This window comes from Lactuca sativa, chromosome 7 (assembly GCF_002870075.4).
Source record: "Lactuca sativa cultivar Salinas chromosome 7, Lsat_Salinas_v11, whole genome shotgun sequence".
NCBI lineage: Eukaryota > Viridiplantae > Streptophyta > Magnoliopsida > Asterales > Asteraceae > Lactuca > Lactuca sativa.
Window position 1 is genome coordinate 8,810,021 of NC_056629.2, and position 12,399 is coordinate 8,822,419.

Consider the following 12,399-nt stretch of genomic DNA (forward strand, 5'->3'; position numbering starts at 1 on the left):
TTCGTTTTTTCAATCCCAAAATAATCGAGGAAATGAAGATGATGGTATGTAGGGACGAGTTTTATTTACATATTATACTTGTTGCCATGCTTTGCTACTTGTTAGATTGTAAAATTTTTGGTTGTTTTCTGTCATTACCGGCGACATTATTATTTTTTATATTTAATCGGATTTTTTGTAATTATCGGGTGACACTATTACCGGCGACATTATTACTTTTTATATTTAATCGGATGTGCGTGTGATTACCGGCGACACTATTACTTTTGATATTTAATCGGATGTTTATTTTGTAATTAGCTTCGACACTATTATTTTTGATATTTAATCAAATGTTGTTATGTAATTACCGGCGATATTATTACCGGCAACCAAAATAATTGAATAAAAAAGAATTAAAAAATAAAAATTGTTTTTACCGGCAACACTATTACCGGCGACATTATCATTACCGGCGACGACACTCTTTACCGACGACAAGCTCCTTAGCGGCGATAATTTGATCAATAATAACGAAACAGTAGCGACGACTTATTACCGACGACGTGTCGCCGCTATTACTATTATTAGCGACAATTTGACCTTTTAGCGGTGACTTTTATCGCCGATAATTATCTTTTTCCTTGTAGGGACATGATGAATAATTGAAAAAAAAAAAGTTCCAGTCAATGTTGTGAAAATGAAGTTAGTGAGTCAAAACGTAATTTCTGTTTTTGACCAAGTCTAACTAATATAAAAGTACAACCAATTTTTTTCTATTTTAATTGGTCAATATCAAATCTTTTTTTTGCAATCGATCGCCATGTGACTCAAACTCAAAGTTAAACTTAAGTCGTAAAATTGTTATTGTTTTACACGCATGTTGTAAATATTATAACAATGAAATATTATAAACTCTCAAACAAAATATTCAAATAGAAAAAAATTTCATAGTATAAAAAATTATCATTTTTGTATGTATTTACTCATTTTTATTCCGTATATATATTTGTCATTAAATTTACATTTGTCGTACCAAAACAACCATTAAATCATAATTTTGTACATGATCTACTATCAAACTAATTCATATATACACTTAGTCTCTTTCATATTTTCCGGCCATCAACAATTTTTTGTTTATTTTCTCTGGCGAACATAAGTAGATATTGATATGCCTAGACATCCATCGTCAGAGAACCTAAATGTATCACAATGAACCTTCATATGCACACTTACTTATAACATGTTGAGTCGAAATTAATGGAGATGACCTCTCTCTCTCTCTCTGTAATTAATGTTTTTATTAGACATAACACAAGCAATGTCTCGGACCCATTGCAAATTCTATAGTGATCCATAGAAGAATTAGATTGAGATTTTATCACTTCCTTATTCAAATTTCAATGTGTCAGTGATCACACATCAATCACCGGAAAACATAACTTAACTGTTTTTTGTTGGGTAATGAAAGGTGGTGTTTGTTGTTGGGGTGGATGGTGGTGGGAGTGAGAGTGAGAGTGAGAGTGGGTGGTATTGGTCTATGACCGTTATATAGTTTATAGGTAAATCGTTCAAAAAAAATTACAATATGTAATACTAGGTGATCATAATGATATGTTTGAACAACTTAAATGACAATCTTAATGATAAATTATATATACAGAAAAACTGACTTAATGTATAAAAAATAATTTTATTATCCTATTAACCTGTTCAAATTATTAGTGCCTCATAGCTGAACATCTTATATTTTTTACTCTGGAAATTATATATTATTTAGTGGCAACGAGTAGACAGGTACGAGTAGACAGGTACGCGCGTTGGGAATTCAGAAGATTGAGTAGTATAGCTTCATGTCTTATTTTGTTATGTACTTTGTATTCTATGTTATGTGAACCACACACTTTTGTAAACATTTTCTTTCTAATAAAATGGTTTTTTATTACGTTGATTACTATGATGCATGTCTTGTGATACTAAACATGACGTCCTCCGCCCCCCGAACGTTTCCGCCGTTCCGGTTTGGGGGTGTGACAGATTGGTATCAGAGCATTGTTTATAGTGAACTAAGTATATCAACCTATAAAAGATATACAACTATAAATGCAATGGGGTTTAAGTGCTCTGAATAATAATATATTTTAAGAATATAACAATACTTTATAAAAGTATACATACATGCTTATACTAGAACAAGTATCACAAGAAGAACAGAACAGAAGTATTTAAAGGTTGAAAACTGCGGTCAAACCTGGACAGTTATGTAATCATATCTAGGATCAATATAGCCTAATCAACTATATTCATTCGGGATGTGACCGACATGTGTTTGGGAGTGAGGTGGTGTTGCAACAGTCTTAAAACTTACCCAACTCTATTCAAGGGATCAAAACATAAAGATAAGATACTATGAGAGTATTTTATGATACTATAACACGATAACAAGTTTAAAAACATACCAAGCTCATTACATTAAAATACTATTGGAGTATTTTAGGCACTGTAAATAACTTTTGTGATAACTTAAAAGACCCTTACGGATAGTTCTATATTCTTGCAATGTATACTCCTAAGGTTTTATATAATTGAGATTTTATAGACTTAGAATTTGTGATCTAGACTTCACTACCTGTTCCTTGTCTGGTTGTGGTTTTGGAGTAGGATCACTTACTCGAAGGCCTATTTAATATTAAATTATATACAGCTTGTATACATTGTGCAATTATAGAAGGACCCTATAAGGATCACCCCATAATGTTATCCTTAATCTCATAGATTCTTTAGACACTTCCGCATGACAAACCCAGATAGATGTAAGCCACTTCCTCATAGCTGGCAACAGAAGAGTCAAGGAGGAACAAGAGCAGGTTCATGAGAAGTTTTCGAAGAAGGATCAACCGAAGTAACCAAAACGTCTTATGCGTCACACTAATAAATAATAACCTTGCTTAACTTAACGAGTTAGTGGAAACACTACTAACCCTATGTGTTAGGATTATCTTCTCTACATGCAACTGGTAACAGTTATTCGGGTCACATATATTCTTTTGAGGTTAGCCACTTCTAATTCATAAAGTTTATTAGGAAAAGACTCCCGTTATGAATTGCTTCCAGAACCCTACGAAAGTCCGAAACAGATACACTAAGACTAAGGTTAACTTAGTTTAAATATCACTTGTACCATACCTACTTCTATCCACTACCATGAGCACGTCTCAGAAGTGTAGTCTGAAACATTGAGAATAGTCCAGCAAAGCGTGAAACTGATTAGTACATTTAAAATGTTGCAATACAACTAGCGATGACCATCATTTCTCATGAGATCATTTTTCTCCATGCAACATAATCATGTCTTCACCAGGAAGAAATCAACCAATAGGCGAGGCACCAATCCTGCAGATAGACACTGCTACTTGCCAGGCTGCGGTCACAGCTACTGTGATAGCCGTTATAGCACATCTCAATGCTAATAACGCTACCGGAAGTAGAAGTGGTTCCGGTGATGCTAATTACAATAACAATCAAGGGAACCCGCTAGTGTCTGGTGACAAGGACATCCCCAATCACAAACCTAAGAATAGTAAGCGAAAGTCTCGGAATAATAAGGCAAAAAGGTCGACTCAAGGTTCTAACTATAGACGACAGCCCATGGCTACCCCTGTGGCCACAACAACAGTCACAACATCTGGAACTTCAGCTACCACTACAACCCCCGTCAAACAATATGCTGGAAATCTCTCGCAGTGCGACAGATGCACTTACCATCACAATGGAGCTTGCCGAGAGATACAATGCACCAATTGCAGCTGAAAGGGACACACTACCCGTTTCTGCAGAGAACTGACTCGGCCAATTCCCCAAGTAAAATTTACTTGTTTCAAGTGCGGCAAAACGGGACACTTTAGGAGGAATTGCCCAGCGGAGAGAAAATACGCAGAAGCTCGTTTCTGCGAAACTCCGACTTAGCACATCACTTCAACCACTAATGCGGGTATAGTTCAGGTATGCCATGCATGTGGTGAAATGGGTCATGCCAAGAGAGACTGCCCAACAGAGAGAGGTGAAGGAGGAGAATGAGGGAATTAACAACAAGACATAAAGGAGCAGCAAGGAATCCCACTTTTGAGATTTTTGGTATGTCTTCAAATTAAGTATTGTCTTAAAACTTAATGTATATTTATATAAGATTAATACTTGGGGAGAACTTTAAAAGTAATTATAATAACTCACGTATAGAAACAAGTCACAATATCCAAGAGAACTAAAAGATCCGTTCAGAGAAGCTATGAAGGCTTAGTATGTACATCAGGGTTGTGCATAGCTAGGATTTTGCAGACTTAGAGTGAGTGATTTCGCCTTAATTCATGTTCCTTGTTTAGTTGTGGATTTGAGGAACAGTTACTCAGTCGACTGTCTTATTCATCTTAATTCATCATAACTTGTATATGACAGGCGATCATACTGGTACCAAGAGGGATCGTAGTATAAAGTATCGACACTAGTTATCAAAGCATTTTCATTGTATGTACTTGCTCATCGTGGTGCGATACGTAGAAGTGTTAACATCAAGGGGAAAAAAAGAACATTAGAACGTTTACACCGAGTATATTGTCGCACACACTCATAATACACTGTCGTATAATACACATTTCTTTCAAATCAGCCAAACCTTTGTGTCAGTAAAAGAGTTTGTTTCTATCCTTCGTCATGAGTTGGTGTGGTCCTCACCATACTAAGTTCATGTGTTTCTATCGCTTTGACCGTCAAATTCGCGAAACCTTCGTCATTCGTAACGACAGTCCGACCTAGACCTCAGTTATGTCTTTCGTATTTTAAACCTCGAAGTACTCATGTGAAGAGTACTTTTCCCTCCAAAACCTTACCACCGTATATCCAGCAGACCTTTCTGAACTACCTCTCGTCTAGCATATCAAGTTCAAGCACCGAAGCTAAGAACAAATATATCCCACCTATCACTGATAAGTGTATACGCGAGAGAGGTATATAATTAAGATTATGCAGATTTAGTATGTATGTTTCCGCCCCACCTCCTGTTCCTTGTTTGGTTGTGAACCTGGGGCAGAGTCGCACATCCGACCGTCTTACTAATCTTAATTATATACGACTTGTATAAACGAGGTAATGATGGATGGACCATGTATGAATCCTATCAGGATTGTAAGGGAAAGGTTTCCTGGGTCTACGAGTGAGTATTCTGCCGATCAGAGGCAGCAGATTGCATTGAGCTTCATAGTCAAGCTTCCCAAGGCATCTGGCAGACACGGTACCATTTTGAGTGACTGTTGACGAATTAAGTCTGCATGCTCCTTACAAATTGAAGAAAACGGACACAATAGTTAAGCTAATGGAACGCGTGTCCGAGGGATTAGCTAGACTGCTCGGTGTCCAAATGTCGGTTATTCCTATTCGTGATTATAGAATCACCTTCCAAATTAGGCAGTCACTTCAGAAAATCCTTGAGGGCTAGGCTGATGATGAGCATAGCCTACCATCCATGAAGCGACAGACGGAATGATAGGACGATTCAACCATTAGGAATTTTGCGGGAAGAATGCATTTCAACTGACCTGGGAAAAGTTTGGGATACCCAAATTGCCAACTAGTCCAGTCCCTTACCATACTAGTAATTGGAGTTGCTCCGTTCGAAAACCTTCATTAGTCGTAAGCATAGAGCCTCTCTGCACTGGACTAAGTTAGGTGCCACGCGACTAGTAGTTGCCAAATATTAGACAACATATTCGCCGATCCAGAAACCATTTGAGGAAACTACCATGCAGAAAGATGATCATGTCTAATGGGGATCACACCTTTGGAACTCCAGGAAGATGATCATGTCAAATGGGGATCACACCTTAAGAGGGCATCATATCTTACAGATGTATGTAATGCTAAATCCAAAGTACTCAGGACCATGTGAGATTCACAATAGAATCGGCCTATCAGCGTGCAGGTCCCATCTACTTAGGAAATTCGATACATTCCACCCTATCCTACCACATCTATAGATATTTGAGATGGCGGTCATCTATCAGAACTCTTATCATTCCACCCGATTAGATTGAAGTAAGCAAAAGCCTCGCCTTGGAAAAGAAATTTGTAGAAATCCAATACAGTGAAGCAAACCCCTGGAAACCCTAGTCCGTGGAGTCCAGTGATCAAAAGCAAAACCATACCTTGTGGCGAAAGCCTTCTACCGCGTATTCTGAGGACCTGATTTCCCTAGAGATCAGGTGAATCAAATGAATAGTGAATGCCTATACTTTCCATCTTATTCATGTAAATTGCTTAAGCTCTAATTTTGGGACGAAATTCCCTCTAACGGGGGATGATGTGACAACCCGAAATTTCTATCTTGTAAAGCCATCCAATCCAACCAAAAGTCAGACTTAAGATCTTTGCCTTCTAGCCTTGTTAAAGGTCATTCTAAAGAGTTCTAAGCCTAGTACACTTAAGGATCGAGTGTTATGAAATATTAGCTCGAGATTAGAAAGTCTCAATCAAGCCGGAAACTCCATCACTAGGAGTTTACGGCCGCAAACTAGAGTTTACGACCGTAAACTCTTGATGGCCAAAAACTCTCCTCTTATATATATGAGAGCACTTCATTTCTTCACTCTTTTCCTTCCTTGGCCGAAATCCCTTCAAACTCTCTCAAGTCTCATCAAGTTCTTCTTACAAATCCTCTAAAAACGTAAGTGTTATTCCCTCTAGTTGTCGTAATCTTTCTTAATCATGAAACACTCTCTGATTTCATCCATGAAATCATCTCGTTTATGTTAGATCTTCAAATCATCATATTTCACCAAGAACACCAAGAACACACACTTGTTCTTGGTGGCCGAAAACTCCTCAAAGGCCCTCAAAAGTGTGAGTATTCCATCTATCATGTAGTTAGACATGTTAAACACTATATCATAGTCTTGAAACATTATAAATCTCATCAACTTCAAGAGTTTACGACCGTAAACTCTTGGTTATGGTCGTAATCCCTTGTCTTGGTCATAACTTGAGCCTTAAACACTTCTAGACACTTGCTATCCATTAATCACTCTTGAACCCCTTTGATTTAAGGCCCAAATGACACCATTTAGAGAGTTTACGGCCATACACTCTTGTTGTGGCCGTAAACACCTTAAAATCCTTCCAAAGAGTTAGTTTTGCTCACCCTCTTGTTGAGCAATAGTCCTTCAAGTTTCCCAATCATTCAAACACCCAATTAGGCACATTTTACCATGAGTTTACGGTCGTAAACCCATGGCCGTAAACACTTAATGGTGGCCGTGAACACTCCTTTGATCAATCACATGTGAATCTACACTCCATTCTAAGTGTCCATTAGTCCCTTAGAGTGTTTCCTTTCATGATAGTTGCCTTAAACACTAAATTCATGTCATTATATACCATATTATGTCATTTAGGACTCGACTGTGTCTCGGGAATACATTCGTGGAATTAGACATCCTCACGCACATATTCGTTTGAATCACCCACATAAGGTGAGTTCATACCCCTATAATCAATCTTTTAAACTGTTTTAAATGTTTTTAAGGGGGGAATACAAGTTGAACACAATGTTAATTGTGTAAATGTTTTGTTATAAACATATTTTAAAGTATTGCTTATGCATTATTAAGTAATCAAAACGTTTCAAAAACTCTTTTAAAGTTATGTTACTTTATAAATTACAAAACTTCGTTCTTAAAGTATAATCATAACTTAGTAGATCAAATGGGTCTTTTCTTCAAGTCAATACAAGTCCAAGTAAATATACTAGTAAACTATTATAGGTATAGTTTAGGGGTTCAGAACATACAATTACAAGTATAGGGAGGAACATACTATTACAAGTACAGGGAGGAACATACTATTGCAAGTATAGGGAGGAACATACTATTACAGGTATAGGAAGTATCATACAATAACAATAACAGACGAACAATTCAAGAATTACACAGTTATACGATGTTCCTAGTGCTCTAGGAAGACTTCGTATCCTTAACTCATTCTTTGTAACAAATTAAAGTGTTAATATATCTTTCCGAGTTTGCGTTAACACCAGTACGATTACACATACCCGGGGTTAGCAGGCACGAGGTGATAAAAGATAATAATATATCTTTCCGTGTTTGCGTTAACACCGGTACGATTACACGTACCCGGGGTTAGCAAGCACGAGGTTATAAAACATAATAATATATATTTCCGGGTTTGCGTTAACACCAATACAATTACATGTACCCGAGGTTAGCAGGCACGAGGTGATAAAATATAATAATATATCTTTCCAGGTTTGCGTTAATACTAGTATGATTACACGTACCTGGGTTAGCAGGCAGGAGGTGATAAAATATAATAATATATATTTACTGGTTTGCATTAACACTAGTACGATTACACGTACTTGGGTTAGCAGGCACGAGGTGATAAGCAATATTTTGACTCAAAATGATTTATACAGAGTACAATTGTAAAGTACCTGACAATATTAAATAAAACATACAATTATACACAAAAATCACATCAATATCGACTGAGGCGTCAAAGTACAAAGTTTCATTACTTCTAGTAGTCGTCCAAACAATAGAACATTGAGTAAGCAAAACTAGAAACCTACTAGTAAAGAGTTTAATCCATTTTATTAAACTAGTATCACCTAAACAACCTTAAGTGGTTAGCTCTATAATACCTTGGGTTATCCATCGGTGTTATATATAATTAATACCCGATAGGTAGTTGGATGTGTGCTTCCCGCCTTACCCCCTGTTCCTTGTTTGGTTGTGGACTTAGGGCAGATACGCACAATTGACTATCTGTTCGATTTTGTATTATATATAACTTGTATAAACTAAGTGGTTATAGAAGGAACCAATGTGGTTACCGTTATTATTAAATAAAATAAGGGTTTTCCTTAAGAAATGTTTTCATCAAATACAAAGGAACTATTGCAATTAACTCCGTGAGTACCAAGTGAATACGCTAGGGTTATATACAACAATGATCTGACAAACAATGGGAGGTGTGCCTTCCGTCTCATTTCCTGTTCTTTGTTTGGTTGTGGGCTTAGGACAGATACACACAATCGATTATTTGTTTACTTTGGGTTTTATATAATTTGTATCCATTTAATACTCATAGAAAGGATTGTAGAGTCATTTTTACTTATCTTTCATCAAAACAGGATATATAGGATTTTATGGAGGAACATGCGAACTTTTCTAAACAAAACTTACAACTTACTACAACTTTCTTACAACTTACTTACATCAATAAAATACTTATGAACTCACCAGTTTAAATGCTTATCAACTCTTTCAAAATAACTTGTATTCTCAGGAAACGAGTAGACAGGTACACTCCTTGGGAATTCAGAAGATGGAGCAGTATAGCTTCATGTCTTATTTTGTTATATACTTTGTATTCTATGTTATGTGAACCACACACTTTGTAAACACTTTCTTTCTAATGAAATGGTTGTTTGTTACGTTGATTACTATGATGCATGTCTTGTGATACTAAACATGACATCCTCCTCCGTGAACGTTTCCGCCGTTTCAGTTTGGGGGTGTGACAAAAATCACTATTAATATATTCAAAATCGATCGTGTCTAACATTATATTAATAAAGTTTGTAAATTTTTTTTGCCCTTTTAAAAGATGGTCCCTGTACGGTTGCCCCTATCGCACATCCTCTGAGAAGGGCCTGAGAATTACGAATCGTTAAAAACAAGGATCCCATGCATTTCGAATAAAATTAACCATATTTCTCCGGTTAAAAAGGTGCTATGTCTTGGATGTCTTTGAAAAATTGAGTATTTTCATGTATATACATTCAAAGTGGTAAATTCCTAGTATTTTTTTTATTGTTTATATAAATCCCTCTTACATAAAAGAAAAGATACTAGAATATATATCAGTATTAGAAAAAAGTTTTCTCATGACATATATTGTTTATCGTAAATGTCTAAAGATAAATAGACAAACATCTTTTCATGAAAACCTTGTCATAAAGGAAGATCATAAACATCTCGTCTCTCATAAATTTACGACCACCATTTATAATTTACATTTACGGCAGACATAAATGGTATGTATTTATGACCGACTTTTGTATGTCATAATTTTTAATATTTAAGTAATTCTCGACACACATTTTACGACTTAATTTTATCTCCAGAAAAGTCCTAAATTTTATTCCAGTTTTTGAAAAAGTCTCAAACAAAATTTTATTTATAGAAAAGCACAGAATAGTGGTTAAAACTTCGAAAAAAAACCTTTTCTGCCGGTTTCGTAGATTTTGCCGGTATTCCGACTTTTTCTTTAGTTTGTTCAAAATTTTGGGGGTTTTCCAAAAATTACATAATAACTAAAATATTGGGATTTTTTTTGAAAATTACCATGAAATTAATGGATATTATTATTAACAAATCATTTACAAACTTAAAAAATGTTTTTATTATAAAAAAAAAATACATTTGTTGCTAATGTCTAGGAATAAATTGGTGGTCTAAGTACTCTATTGCTTCCTGACCACTCAAACTCTCTACATTCTTCTTATGCATTGTTGTGGGTATGATGATGAGATCAACTTTGTTGGCATTCGTCTAATGTTGGTGTTACTCTTATATTACATATTAACAACCATCGGCTAACACACATCTATAGAATGCGAAATGTGAACCGTGAATGATAATTTATATGGAAACAAGTGAAGAGTTATTATCTATTTAAATTGTCATTTAAAGTTTACTTTTCACTCTTGATAGATGTGTGTAATTTTATGGTTGTTACCGGGTAATATTTGGAGGTTAGGTGGTAGTTAGATTAAAGAACATAATGAAAGATATATATATATATATATATATATATATATATATATATATATATATATATGTTCGTGTAATGATATTATCTAATAACATGTGATCATATAACATCATGCCTAATAGCAAATAGACACTTATTGATTGTATATTAATAAATATTATCAACTATTGTATTGGTCACGCCTAACAGAGTACTTCTCACTATGACACCCACAACGATACATAAGAAGAACATAGAGACTTTGAAGTGGTCAACAAACAATAGAGAAGTACATAGTCGACCATTCTATTCATAGAAATTAGCAACAAATGTATTTCCTTTGTTTATAATAAAAAAATTATGTTTATAAATGAGTTGTTAATAATAATATCCATTAATTCCATAGTAATTTTCAAAAAAGTCTCAATATTTTGGTTATCGGGTAATTTTCAGAAAAGTCATAATATTTTGAGCAAACTAACGAAAAAGGACAGAATACCGGCTAAATCTACGAAACCGGCCAAAAAAGGTTTTTTCGAAGTTTTTGCCGGTATTATGTGTTTTTCTGTAAACAAAAATTAGTTCGGGACTTTTTCATAAATTAGACAAAAAAATTAGAATTTTTCTGGAGATTTTAACTTAAAATTACGACATATATTTTGTATGTCATGATTTTTTTATGACATATTTGTATGTCATGAATTTATGTTTTTATAAAATATTTTTTTTTATAATTTGTACCGACATTAATCAAACTAAATTACACATTTAATGTCTCATAATATAAAATAAAATATCATACATACACATAAAGATAATCCATTATGCAAATCATAACGTCAAATACAAAGTATGTTCCAAATTCATAATAAAGTTATTTTTCAAATACATATATCACTCGTAAACAAAGGTCGTGACATAAGGAGCTCAGTCTTTACACACCTTATCGAGCGTGACATTTGTATATTCATTCTTTTCCAAATATTGAGACAAAGTTAATATATTAGCCACAAAAGAAAAACAATTATATATTAAAATTATATAACACAAAGTCCTTCATTAATTAACTAATATATTTACTAATATCGTTATTCAACACTTCAAGTTCTTCATCAACAATCGCTTTCATGAACTTCAGAACATAATACCCGCATTTAACTGTTGTCATCAAGATACATTTTATCAATAGTCGTCGACCCACCACAATTGTTCATCAAAATGATTAAACTTAATTGCTAGGGTTTCCTTGTACCATATGTTATCTGCCTGAAGCTTTTTATTTTCATTCCTTATATGTGCGTTCTGAAAGCTTTCATGTTGAGCCTAATACATAAGGAAAATGAAAAGACCACAATTTGAGCAAAGAGTTTATACAGTATAATATTTATTTTTAACAACCAGCTAATTCAGAATAACGTTTCTTATTTGAATACATGTATGAAAGTGCAAGTACAGTCAACATTCGACTAGGTGTGTTCCATCACATACAGTTAATAACAACTAACAAGTTGTAACACCCGCAGATTCGGGCTAGTCAATTAAGATACAAATTAATATCAACCAAAGTAATAGTTAGGGTTAACAATTGTAACC